Source organism: Anomaloglossus baeobatrachus, chromosome 5, assembly GCF_048569485.1.
Source record: "Anomaloglossus baeobatrachus isolate aAnoBae1 chromosome 5, aAnoBae1.hap1, whole genome shotgun sequence".
NCBI lineage: Eukaryota > Metazoa > Chordata > Amphibia > Anura > Aromobatidae > Anomaloglossus > Anomaloglossus baeobatrachus.
The window spans coordinates 238,541,090-238,555,384 of record NC_134357.1 but is presented as its reverse complement, the minus strand read 5'-3'; the positions used below and the strand labels follow the sequence as shown (position 1 = coordinate 238,555,384).

General features: G+C 43.5%; 1 protein-coding gene across 1 annotated transcript in view; it reads left to right on the top strand.

Moving 5' to 3' along the window:
• LOC142311137 (gastrula zinc finger protein XlCGF66.1-like) overlaps positions 1-14,295 on the top strand; it is an 88,124-nt gene that overhangs the window by 71,850 nt on the left and 1,979 nt on the right. The gene's annotated exons all lie outside the window — the stretch shown is intronic.

Genomic DNA, 14,295 nt, shown 5'->3' with positions numbered 1-14,295 from the left:
CTCCTGTTCTACCCATCAAGAGAGGCATTAATGCATCACTGTCTCCTGTATCAATAGGATTGGAGGGAGTGGTCGAATTTAGACTACCTCATGTGGTGTAAACAGCAGCATATCCAGTGCAGAATCGACCACCATCTGGTTTCATCTATAAAAACAAAAACTAAAAAATATACATTAGATCATTCTTATAACTTCATCTCTGATCATAATACAGTTAGTGGTCATCTATACTTCACATGACTGAGAATACTAAATAAATAATCAAACAAATAAACATATAAAACAAGACTTTCCTATTTCAGTTAACAGATATACCTCATAGTAATCTAATAAACATAACTTATGGGAAAAAAGGTCAGCTTCAAAACCTATCTAATATACCTGCTGCGCCCTCCAAGAAACTGGAGAATATAATTAATACCTTATTCCCCCCTTGTTTAATTGTTTATTTACCAATATGGCAAAATTCAGCATTTTTATACTGGTATTCCCTAAAAGGAAAAATAAAACAGCAGGTAATAAATTAGCCACATACTAAAACCTAAAATGAACAAACACTGAAAGTAACATACATCTCAGAACACTATACATTACTGAGAAATTTTAAAACTTTACAATAAACACTGTATCCATAAAGAAAAGAAAAACCTTTCATAGTAGAAACGACTGAGACATGATGAAATGACAGCTGTGACTAGGCGACTAACTTGCAAAAATATATAAATGGTTTAGAAATAATCGTAAAAACAGAAAAGGTGATAGAGTCACAAAATAAAAATATATTGTTCAAATAAATCGCCATTAAAAACAAAACAACACAAATTATATCGCGCATCCCATAAAATTTAATATTCCTTATTCAGGTATAAACAGCAAACTAAAAATGGGAAATCCTGAACTCTAAGGGTTAAACCAAACTTACTCACTATTGGAGAGAGACACATTCCATCAAGACACATTCCATCCCTGTCTCTTAAAAGCGAGAGAGGAAGAAGAAAAAAAACTCATCCTTTGTTATAACAAAGACATAGCAGTGAACACATCCATTACCCATATGTACATTGGATGCATTATACATTTTTCCTAATTCCTTTTTACAAATGGATTTGATACATTTTGACATCAGTAGGGGTAAGTCGTTTACGATTTTTGTTTTAAATTAACTAAGATAGTACAAAGATATATATATATTTACCTTCCTCTATTTTATTTTATGATATAATGCTGCAGGACTTCTAAAATAACAATTGATTTTATGTGAACAGATCTTTCCACATCAATTTTGTAAAAGTTTCACTTACTTATCTTTGACTTGCATTTATGGGATAGCTGAGTAAACAAATATACAATTTATACTTATTCAAATGTGTTAGTCATTTATACCACAGAACACCTCCCACCGGGAATGGGTGGAGAGCTTTGAACAAAGAGCCATTGCGAGGGGTGTGGCTTATGAGGTGTACTGCCATCAGTGGGTGTAGCAAGACGGCTGCCACAGGAAGTTCCAGGCACCTGACTTCCGGGTGCAGCATCCATGTTGTGACTCCCTGTGTTACGGGGGGCTGTCTGATAATAACTGAAAGGAGTATCAGACAGTCAGGGTCCACCGTGCAAAGACTTTGCTGCAGACTATGGCAGAGTGCAATACCTCTGTTAACTCACAGAAGGATATAATAAGTAAGTAAAGCAATTCCTCCCTTACTTGGAGGGTGTGTGGAATGATCTCTGTTAATAATCACAGAGACAAAGGCAATGTGTGCGAAATGGCACCTACCTAGGTCCGCTCTTCTAGTGGTGCAAAAGAGACGAACAGCAGCGTAAGCCGCACAAAGCTCCTACCTGCGTTCGCTCCACTAGTGTGCGAGGACACGAACCACTAGATATGGCACCTGCCTAGGTCCGCTCTTCTAGTGGTGCAAAAGAGACGAACAGCAGTGTAAGCCGCACAAAGCTCCTACCTCTGTTCGCTCCCCTAGTGTGCGAGGATACGAACAACTGCCAGACGCAGTATAAGGAACGTTACCCTAGCGGCAACGTCCACCTACGAGTAGAATCACAAGGCCCAGCCAGACCATGTGCCTCAGGCACCTGCCTATGTCCGCTCCCCTAAGAGAAAAGGATACGGACAGCAGCCGAAGCTGTAAGGTATAAGAACGCTACCCTGCCGGTAGCGCTCACCTAGCATAGACAGAGGAATGCCTAGAGGAACGCGCACAGAGCGTCTACTCATATGCATGAACCAAGAGGACTGAGCACCATGCGGCGTGTGTCAGGGTCTTATATAGACTCTGTGCCTCATCCAAGATGGAGGACACCAGAGCCAATCCGCTGCCAGAACGACAGGAGTGACGTCATGCTGGCCTATCACCGAGCAAGACGTCACAAGCACATGACCAGCGACCAATCGGCATAGAAGGTGTCAGAGACATGTGACCTCGTGTCAGCGATGATGTCACCCGCACATGTGCAATGGCTCCAAGATTGGACTTAGTCTCCGGCGCTCGCACATGTGCAGTAGCAAGAAATCTGGACTTAGTCTCCAGCGCTCGCACATGTGCAGTAGCAAGAAATCTGGACTTAGTCTCCAGCGCTCGCACATGTGCAGTAGCAAGAAATCTGGACTTAGTCTCCAGCGCTCGCACATGTGCAGTAGCAAGAAATCTGGACATAGTCTCCAGTGCTCGCAGCAACCGTAACAGTACCTCCCCCTCAAGGGCCCCCCTCCCGGCGACGCAGGTAATCGGCAACTAAGTCGGGAGCATGGACAGCCTCCTCAGGCTCCCAAGAGCGATGTTCCGGGCCATAGCCCTCCCAATCTATCAAGAAGAACCTGCGCCCTCTAACCATCTTAGAACCAACTATGGCTCGTACCTCATAGCTAGAGCGAGAGGAATCAGAGGCAGGAGAGTGCACTTCACGAGCGTGAGGTAAAATAGCCGGCTTTAGCAGTGAGACATGGAATTTGTCATGAATCCTAAGATGGACAGGTAACTTCAATTGATAGACTACAGTATTTACCTGTCGAAGAACCTCATAAGGACCCAGGAAGCGAGGAGCAAATTTGACAGAGCTCACTCTAAGTCTCACGTGTTTTGCAGAGAGCCACACAAAGTCCCCTGGAGAAAAGACAGGAGCCGGGCGACGAAACCGATCGGACACCGTCTTCATACGGTCCTTAGCTGCTTGGATCGACTCTTGAGTCCGATCCCAAACCTCTCTGGCATTAGTTGCCCAGTCGGCCACAAGAGGAGGAGGTGCAGCAGCGGGAAACGGTACTGGTACCCTAGGGTGTTGCCCATTATTGAGTACGAACGGTGTCTGCCCAGTGGCCTCAGCCAGCGAATTGTTAAGGGCAAATTCTGCCCAGGGTAGGAGGGAGGACCAGTTATCGTGGTTCTCAGCAACAAAGTGTCGAAGGTATATAATCATAGATTGATTGGTACGTTCAACCAAACCATTAGTCTCCGGATGGTATGCCGAAGAGAGATTCAACTCAATTTGCAGAAGGCTACAAAGATCTCGCCAGAAACGGGAAGTAAATTGCGGGCCTCTATCACAAATGATACGATCTGGCATCCCGTGAAGCCTAAAGACATGCTTGAGGAATAGTTTGGCTAGTACCCTGGAAGATGGGATTCTCGATAACGGTACGAGATGAACCATCCGGGAGAAATGGTCCGTAATGACCCACACAAATCTATGTCCCTGTGAACATGGAAGATCACCCACAAAGTCCATGCCTACCACCTCCCATGGTCTATCTGGCACTGGTAAAGGATGCAAGAGCCCAGCCGGTCTCTGCCGTAATGGACGGTTGCGAGCACACGAGTAGCAGGAACCGACATATCTCTTGACGTGGCTGGCTAAGTGTGGCCACCAATACCACCTCTCCAGTAACTCTCGTGTCCGCCTAATACCAAAATGCCCACCCACCTTTGAGGTGTGGGCCCATGACAGTATATCATTCTGTCGATCAGGCGGAACAAAAGTCTTGCCCGGTGGGATTTGGTCTAACGTCACAGGGGAGAGCGTATGAAAAACCCTGGAGGGAAGGATAAGACGAGGTTCGTCAATCTCTTCCTGGGTAGAAAGCATAGAGCGAGACAGGGCGTCTGCCTTGTTATTCTTACTCCCAGACAGATAGTTGATGGAGAAGTGAAAGCGGGAGAAAAACAAGGACCAGCGGGCTTGGCGAGGATTCAGACGCTGAGCGGTTTGTAAGTACGTCAGATTCTTATGGTCTGTATAGACCTGGAAAGGATGTTTCGCTCCTTCCAGCAAGTGACGCCACTCCTCCAAGGCTAATCTCAAGGCGAGCAGTTCCCTATCCCCAATGGTATAGTTTCTCTCTGCCGGTGAAAAGGTTTTAGCAAAGAAGAAACACGGCCTTTTTCTACCTGCACCGTTCTTTTGATACAAGACCGCACCAGCACCCACTGAAGAGGCATCAACCTCTAAGAGGAAGGGCTTATTCTCATCGGGTCTTTGAAGAACGGGAGCAGTTGAAAAGTGTCTTTTTACTGCCTCAAAAGCCTGAGATGTCTCAGTAGACCAGGCTTTGGGATTAGCACCTTTCTTAGTCAAGGCCACCAAAGGGGCCACCAAAGTAGAAAAATGGGGTATGAACTGCCTGTAATAATTTATGAATCCTAAGAAGCGTTGCACCGCCTTCAAGGAATGAGGTTCGGACCATTGCAGGACAGCAGAGAGCTTCGCAGGATCCATAGCCAGACCCTCTTGTGAGATAATGTAACCCAAAAAAGGCAATGAGGACTGCTCGAATACACATTTCTCGAGTTTAGCAAACAATGAGTGCTCCCTTAAACGGGAAAGGACACGAACGACATCCTGACGATGAGTCTCCAGATCAGGAGAAAAAATCAGGATGTCGTCCAGATACACCACTACTGAGGATAACAGTAAATCCCTGAACACATAGTTTACGAAGTCCTGAAATACTGCGGGTGCATTACATAACCCAAAAGGCATGACGAGGTATTCATAGTGACCGTCTCGGGTGTTAAAAGCGGTCTTCCATTCGTCACCCTTTCGAATTCGTACCAAGTTATACGCACCCCGCAGATCCAACTTCGTAAAAACTTGAGCTCCTCTCAGTCTGTCAAAGAGCTCCGAAATTAAAGGTAATGGGTATTTGTTCTTTATTGTGATTGCGTTGAGACCCCTGTAATCTATGCAGGGACGCAAATCACCCTCTTTCTTCCGAACAAAGAAAAACCCAGCTCCCGCGGGAGAGACAGACTTACGAATGAACCCCTTCTCTAAACTCTCTCTTATATAGGTCGACATGGCCTCCGACTCAGGTATCGACAGGGGGTAAACCCTGCCTTTAGGTGGAACCGAACCTGGGATAAGGTCTATGGCACAGTCATACGGCCTATGGGGTGGAAGAACCTCAGCACCCTGTTTGGAGAACACGTCAGCAAAATCCAAATAGGGTGTAGGTATGGGAGAGAGATCAGTTGATGCAACCGCAACGACCTTAGGTGGTAAGGGAAGACATCGGGACTGACATTTCGAACCCCAACTAATAATGCTGTCAGACTCCCAGTCAATGTGAGGAGCATGAGTCCGAAGCCATGGAAGACCCAGAAGGACATCGTCTATACCCTCAGGCAAAACAAGAAAAGAAATCTCCTCTATGTGACCCTGAGACAGGGAAAGGCGCAAGGGAACTGTCCTCAATGTAATGGAGTCAGACAACATAGTTCCATTAACAACACGGACAGGAATAGGCGCCTCTAACATGATAGAGGGAATATTGTGTCCCTTTACAAATCCTGAGGACACAAAAATCCCGTCAGCTCCGGAATCCACAAAAGCCATAATAGGCCATGTATTCTCAGATAACGAGAGCTGACCTGGGATACAACACTTAGAGGGTGCAGAAGACGTCTCTAGTAACCCCCCTCTAATGGTTACTAGGCCAGGGAGTTTCCCTGACGACTAGGACACTTGTTGGCATAGTGCCCAGCCTGACGACATACGTAACATATAGGAGGACCAGACTTGCGTAGTCTGGAGGACGTATGACCTAACTCCATAGGAGTGGGAGATGTTTCAGATGCTGAGGAAGATGGTAGTGGACCCTCAACAACTGGAATAGCCCGATGCTTAGGGCGTGAGGAAGAGACCTCGAGTCTACGTTCCTTATGGCGTACATCGATCCTCGTTGCTACTGTGATCAAGTCCTCCAGAGAAGCAGGGACCTCACGAGTAGCAAGGGCATCCTTGACATAGCCTGCCAACCCTCTCCAGAAGATAGGAATCAACACCTTCTCTGGCCAATCTAGTTCTGCCACCAGAGTTCTAAAAGCAATGGCATAAGAACTAGTGGATAACGAACCCTGAGATAGATCTAACAGTCTCAGGGCCGCATCATGGGTAACCTGCGGACCCATGAATACCGCCTTAAGAGCATCAAGAAAGTCTTGATGTCTCAGAGTAACCACATCAGAGCGCTCCCATAGGGGAGTCGCCCATTCTAAGGCTTTGTCCTGAAGTAAGGAGATGATAAAGCCTACTCTGGACCTCTCCGTAGAGAAGCGAGAAGAGTTGACCTCTAGGTGTATCTGACACTGACTAATGAAACCACGACATGATCTGGCATCGCCAGAATATCTGTTTGGCAGAGCAAGTCGAGGATCATGTGCAGATGTCACCATGGTCTGAGGTTTATCCTCTATACTCTTGAGCCGTGACTCAAGTACTTGTATGTAACGGTGTAACTGCTGATATTCTGCCATAACTGCCAGACCCTTGGCTCAGTCCTAATGTTACGGGGGGCTGTCTGATAATAACTGAAAGGAGTATCAGACAGTCAGGGTCCACCGTGCAAAGACTTTGCTGCAGACTATGGCAGAGTGCAATACCTCTGTTAACTCACAGAAGGATATAATAAGTAAGTAAAGCAATTCCTCCCTTACTTGGAGGGTGTGTGGAATGATCTCTGTTAATAATCACAGAGACAAAGGCAATGTGTGCGAAATGGCACCTACCTAGGTCCGCTCTTCTAGTGGTGCAAAAGAGACGAACAGCAGCGTAAGCCGCACAAAGCTCCTACCTGCGTTCGCTCCACTAGTGTGCGAGGACACGAACCACTAGATATGGCACCTGCCTAGGTCCGCTCTTCTAGTGGTGCAAAAGAGACGAACAGCAGCGTAAGCCGCACAAAGCTCCTACCTCTGTTCGCTCCCCTAGTGTGCGAGGATACGAACAACTGCCAGACGCAGTATAAGGAACGTTACCCTAGCGGCAACGTCCACCTACGAGTAGAATCACAAGGCCCAGCCAGACCATGTGCCTCAGGCACCTGCCTATGTCCGCTCCCCTAAGAGAAAAGGATACGGACAGCAGCCGAAGCTGTAAGGTATAAGAACGCTACCCTGCCGGTAGCGCTCACCTAGCATAGACAGAGGAATGCCTAGAGGAACGCGCACAGAGCGTCTACTCATATGCATGAACCAAGAGGACTGAGCACCATGCGGCGTGTGTCAGGGTCTTATATAGACTCTGTGCCTCATCCAAGATGGAGGACACCAGAGCCAATCCGCTGCCAGAACGACAGGAGTGACGTCATGCTGGCCTATCACCGAGCAAGACGTCACAAGCACATGACCAGCGACCAATCGGCATAGAAGGTGTCAGAGACATGTGACCTCGTGTCAGCGATGATGTCACCCGCACATGTGCAATGGCTCCAAGATTGGACTTAGTCTCCGGCGCTCGCACATGTGCAGTAGCAAGAAATCTGGACTTAGTCTCCAGCGCTCGCACATGTGCAGTAGCAAGAAATCTGGACTTAGTCTCCAGCGCTCGCACATGTGCAGTAGCAAGAAATCTGGACTTAGTCTCCAGCGCTCGCACATGTGCAGTAGCAAGAAATCTGGACATAGTCTCCAGTGCTCGCAGCAACCGTAACACCCTGGGTGTACTGGGAGTGTCTGGAACTACGTAGTAAACCAGGGATACTTTTAGTGCCTGTAAATTTGCATTCCAGCATACAAAGGAGAGATATGATTAGCACCAGATATAATGACTTCTAGAGAAGAACAATAAGGCACCGCTAGAGAAAAACATTTAGTGATTCTACAAACAGCAACACACAGTGAATAGGGTCTTTGTCCTTCATTATAAACTCACTACAGATTAATCTGAACTTCAATACATGGGTTGCAGCCTGCCATCTAGTGGTAGTCCAACGATATTACACAACTTTTTGCAATCTTTTATATTTTTTCCGTTTTTTGTAACTAGGGCGACAGCGTTCTCAGCTCCTACTAAAAACAATCTCTTCTTGAACAGAGTATACAGTGCTCTAGCTGGATTGGCCACATCCAACTGAACCCTCTTCCCACTTCCCTACTATGCAATAAGGACATACTGCGACGTCCAACGTACGAATACAATACCGTTCCTCGTACGTTCCTATTTTTCCGGCGTCTCACATAGCAGTGCATGAGTTAATACTCAGGGGAATACGCTGGTTCAAAACACTTTTCTCCACCACCGGAATCCCTCCCCCTCTTTCCCGTGTAAGCGGACGCACTTTTTCAGCGTCCAACACGTGGATACTAATACCGTTCTCCACGTGTTCCTATTTCCGGCTATTAACACAAGAATCGATGTATTTTATATATATATATATAAATAAAACACTGGGGGACACGCCAATTCCCTTATCTCTCTGTTCCAAAAACAAACCAACGATTACAAAATGCTGAAAAACGCATAAACTAGTTAATTTCTCTCAAATCCAAACCAAGATAACACTTGTCTTTCTTTCAAATCATTACAACTTGATGTAATACAAAGGCTGCAGCCACCTCCACTGATCCCTCCTCTCTCCAAAGAGCTGCGCTGTTTTAACCCCCGGCGTCTGCCTCTTCACCCTCCACCCCCCTGTTTCTCAGCTAAAAGACAGCAGAGACCGAGCTGTGTAACTTGATCTCCGCTCTGCCTCAAGCAGCTGGTGGACATATGGCCCCCACCTTTTTGCTTCCTCTGAGTGTAAGAATGTAAGGATGTGCTCCCCCCTCTCGCATTCCTAACACACACAAACTTTCCTCTTAGTGGAGAAATGCAAGCAGTGGGTGATTAACCTCCCCCCCTGCTTTCTTTGTCTAAGAGGCTGCAGACACAGAACAAAGACAGCAGCTCCTTAGCCTCCGTGTGGGCACTATCAGCCCCCCTTCTCTCTAACACAGCGAAGCAATGCAGACAGCCGGATACTTTACAAAAGACCTAAAAGCCAGCACCTATAGGGTCTGGGTTTCTCTCGGTCACCGGCGAGCGACAATCACACCGTGTTAGAGAAGCCATTTTGTCTCCTTGATAGTTACTCCTCAAATAGTTAGACAAAAGTTCATTATATTCTAATATAGTTATGTAATCAGTTACACAATCCGTTATGCAAGCTTGGAATGAGTAATTGATGTTCTATTCCACATCTGCTATTCTTTTATTGTTTATACGGTCATCTTGACCTGGAGCTTGTTTGACAAGGTTTGATTGAATACATCTCTTGAAACACTTTTTATTACATATCTCTTTGGCTTGAAATATTAATCCTTTCCTTATGTGATGATATCATGCTTATATCCTCCCAAAATGACTATATTTGGTATAATCTAAAGTTATGTAACTATATCACATGTCTCATATTGCGTAATCAGCTTGAAAGGTATAAAGAAACCTTCAGATTCAATAAAGGGGCAGAGCTAATTGACTCACTATAGACGTGTCTGTCTTGGTGTGTTAAACCATTACTCTCACAATCGGCCGACGTCCCAGCTACCTGAGAGGAAACAAGACCCCGGCTTTAACAATTTGGAGGCCCTCAGCGAGCCCCATGACTGGGACCCCAGACTTTCCCCTTTCCATCCGTCTAAGACTGAACACAGCGTTCTTCCTCGCTTGAACAGAAAATACTAATATCAAACCTAGGTAAGTTGATCTTTTCGATCTCAAAGTATTTTCTCTTCAAGAGGGGGTAGAGGGCATGAGTCAGTCTCTGGGGGATATAAACAGGAAACTCGCGAATCCTCAGGTAGCCTTTATGTTTATTGTTTGTTTGTCTTGTCCTATATGCTGAAAACAAGGTTGTACTTTTTGTAAATTATGCTGCTACAAGTTTTTCCTTTCTTCTGTCTTCTTTCTTTATCTGTTTCACAATACTAACCCACTAACTAATAATATAATACTTGGCTACTGCTTCTTACCTTTTCAATCTGATATATTATATTGAAGTTGTTTTTTTTGTCTTTAGGTGATTATATTCTGTCACTTTCCCCTGTATAGTCAGAGACTTACAGTGAAAAGTGAGGGGGGAGAACAGACTGCAGCGTTGTGACCTTATAACCCGCACTCGCTGAACAGAGCTCATAGAATTGGAATGCCGTGTATTAACTGAGTTAGAAGTATGTCATTTGTTTCTAGATGGGCAAAAACAGAAGATCTAGTCTAGTGTATATTGTTAACAGTTGTTTTACATCTCTGATGTTTAGAGGTATGGTTTGAGCTGCATATGATTTGTTAGGATTGGTGAACATTGTCTTTGCTTAGTAACATTGCGTGATATGAAGGTAAAGTTGCAATAGAAGATATATAGAGAGTTGTTGGACTGGGAATGAGAGGGGATCCACTGGATTACACTCTCTGGGAGTCAGCCCTAGTAACGGGACCAGGAGGATGGACTTGTGTGTGCGGAGAACAAAATCCTGATTGGCGTGAATATTGTGCTGCCTGTGGCAGACCAAGACCACGAAAACGAGCAGGATCTTGTGTCCCCCGCATAAGATCAGGGAATAAGATCAGAATAGACGCACACCCTGTACCATGGGTGGATTCAGGAATGGAAGTGTCAGCATCAGATGATTCTGAGGAATGAGGAATATGTAGCTATTGCAATTGGAGTTGTGTTGTATTTGTTTGTGTGTCTTTACTAGCTTAGACAATGGTATATTAGGAAAAGAAAGAAAAACTGGTTTGATTACCTTGAAAGATAGGGGTTCACCGTTGACTGCTAGCCAGTAAATACTAGATTCAGGAGGGGAATTAGTAGCTAGCGGAAAGGAATTAGTAGCTAGCGGACATAAGTCAACCGCTTGAACTGCTAGCCAAGGGATCGCTACCCTTTGGGCAGATCAGCAGATAGTGTGAGGTGGAGGGCCGCTACCTTTTAACTACCACACTATGGGAACCAGTCTTACCAGACATTCTACTAAGTCAAACAGTATGGATCAAAGATTCAAAATGATTGACTTGGTCAGAATGGAGAATGGAGAGAAAGCAGTTAAGAACAGTGCTAAAATACTGAAGAAGGCGGGGATGCCTAAGACAGGTTGTTTAGATTTTTGCCGGTGGCAGCAGTTCGGCCGAGAGAATTACCAATGGATTCAGAAGCACGGATACCATGCTCTAGTTGCAGCGTGGCTCCGGACTTCTGAACGCCATCATCCTCTTATAAATGACCATGACAATGAGGATAGACTTAAGGTATCAGAGGAGAAGTTTATTGATATATTGTGTTCAGAAATGTTTCAAGGGCAAGATGAAAGAGTAGACAAATATCATGCTCGATGTGTTTCCCTTTTTATAGATCATGGTTATGACTTAAAGGACTTTAAAGAAAGAGCGCTCTTTAAGGGTATGTTTAAGGAAGGGTTAAGGAGAGATCTTAGAAAAGAAGTAGTAAGAACATGTATAGACTATAAATGTGTACCACTTGAACAATCATTGCACATGATAAGAGCTATAGAAGATCAGATGATGAAAAAGAAAGCTCAGGAACAAACCCCTGTAATGGTAAACATACACTCAAGAGCATTTGATAATGCGGTAAAAAGATCAGTGGAAGGATTACAGACTGAGCGTAGAATGGATAAGATGCCAGATTTTGATGAGTATAAAGAAAAGGGATTGTGTTTTGGATGTGGAAAAAGGGGACACTATAAATGAGACTGTTACAGGATAAGAAGAAAAGGGCAACAACGGGAGGTATAGAGAAAGGGAGCATTTGTTAGAACAGATATAGGTTGCAATCATAAAAACAACATACTGGGACTGGGAAATAGGCAGCGCCAAGGAAAGCAAATAATTATGGTTAAATCTGTAGACGGCCCTTCAGCCACTGCACAGTTGACCCTTCCCACTGGCCAAGACATAAATTGTATAATAGATATGAGAATAAGCCTTATACTAATTAATAAACAAAAATGCTAGAATAGTTCATTATAAAAAATAGAATCACTGTTACAGGACCAATGCCGGAATCTATGCTTGTTGTAATGATGTCTTTGATTTAAATAGATGAAAGCAAGCTGAATGAGAACCATCATCAAAATTAAGGTACCTGTATATTTGTGTATAAAATAATATCCCCTGAGTAGAAAGCAGAATGGAAGCCATCACAAAACAGGTAGAAAATTATTTAAAAGAACAGGATTGGAACAATTGGTAAGTTGTGAGTTGGGGAATGTCATTCCTTCAGTGTCAGAGAAAATGCAGCCAACTATTTTATGTGTTGGCAGCATGTAATGTTAACAGCAAAACTCTAAAAGCAAAAGAGGGTTTTGAGATGCTGAAGAGGTGACATTCTCTGTGGATTCATAATTCCCTCTACACCATGACTGGAAAATATCTCATTTTATTTGTTTTGTTATAATTTAGGGAAAAACACTATCTAGTGGGATGTGTATGTATAGATATATATATATATATATATATATATATATATATATATATATATATATATATATATGTTCTAGTGGTGGTTACCCGTGCAAAGGAAGTATGTTAATGTTAATTTGGTAATACACATTATAAATACAAGGCACTATACTCAGTATAGTAATTACTATTTCAAGTATTGACAAAATATTTATTAGATGAACTGACTAGCAAAGTGTAAGGTAGCTCTACTCATAATATTTAATCCAGCTACTTTGTTATTCGACACAGATGATAAATGAAGTTTAGAGACAAATTGTTTGTATCGAAAACCCACAACCTTTGAATTGTTTGTATATTGTATATTTGTCCAGCAAAAATTTTGAGTGAATAAATATACAAAAGGGGGGAAGGGAGGTTATCTATTATATACTCTAGTAGTATAGTAGCACTTCCCTTGTAATAGCCACTATGAAACATGTCTATTAAGCAGAAAAATGAAAATATAATTGTTTTGTTCAGTATTTTTGACCATATCCATATAAAGTATAAATGCTGAAGACTATTAACTGGTTGGAGGTAATGTTGTAAGAATGATATGATGACATATTTTTAGCTTTGTTTTTACAGATGATTGGTTGCTTCTGCACTGGAAATGCTACGGCTTACACAGCACGAAATAATTAAAATTTAAACCACTCCCTTCTTGCCTATATTAGTATAGAAGGCAGTGAGGATGAGGCCCTCTCTGAATGGGAAAAGCAGAACTGGGTAAGATAGTTAAAGATCCTTACTGAGTGTCAACTGAAATGAAAAACTGTAGAATACGTATGAGCCTGAATGAAGGTTCTCCTGTAGTTGCTCTCCTGTTATTAAATAAGCCAGGTACAATGAAGATAAAGTCTAGACCTGAGCTGACAGTGATGGAGCACAAAAAGATGCTTACACAGGTGTAGTTAACAAAGAAACAATAACCGGGCCTAGAGTTGAGAGTTTTCCATCTTTCCCTGTACAGACCACCTTGGTGGCTCCTGTCACGTCTGTGACATCTGCCACTCCTTGTGTTCTTAAATCCCTACAGGTACAAGAAATTCAACGAGGAGTGGAGATAGAGACGCAGGAAGCCCAGCTGACTGAGGTCTGTGGATACAGGGCGGTAATATTTCTCTGCCATAAGCTCTCTTCTTATTGATGGTCCAGGTAACCAATAGATTAATAAGGAATTCTCTGTGAAAAACGGATATAAGTGTGTCTTAAGAAACAAGGTATGGGTGACACCAGAATTTAGTCCAGATTTACCCAGACTTGTGAGACATATGCCCAAAATGCCCAAAATAATGAAAGAAGGAAAACTGTATAGTTTATAGAAATATACCCTGCATTGGCTCTTCACATCTCAGAGACCGCAGATAAATTATAGTGATATACCATAAGCAGGTGTTATGCAAGTTTGTGCGTGTTCTGTGGATTTCTTCCCAGATTTGGTCAGAGGCAATCCAGTGCAGAAAATGATATGTTATTACTAGAAAAGCACATGATAGAAATTGTATATATAAAAGATAAAAGATAAAAGATAAGAAGGTACAAAATGCAATTTTTGTTCACAGA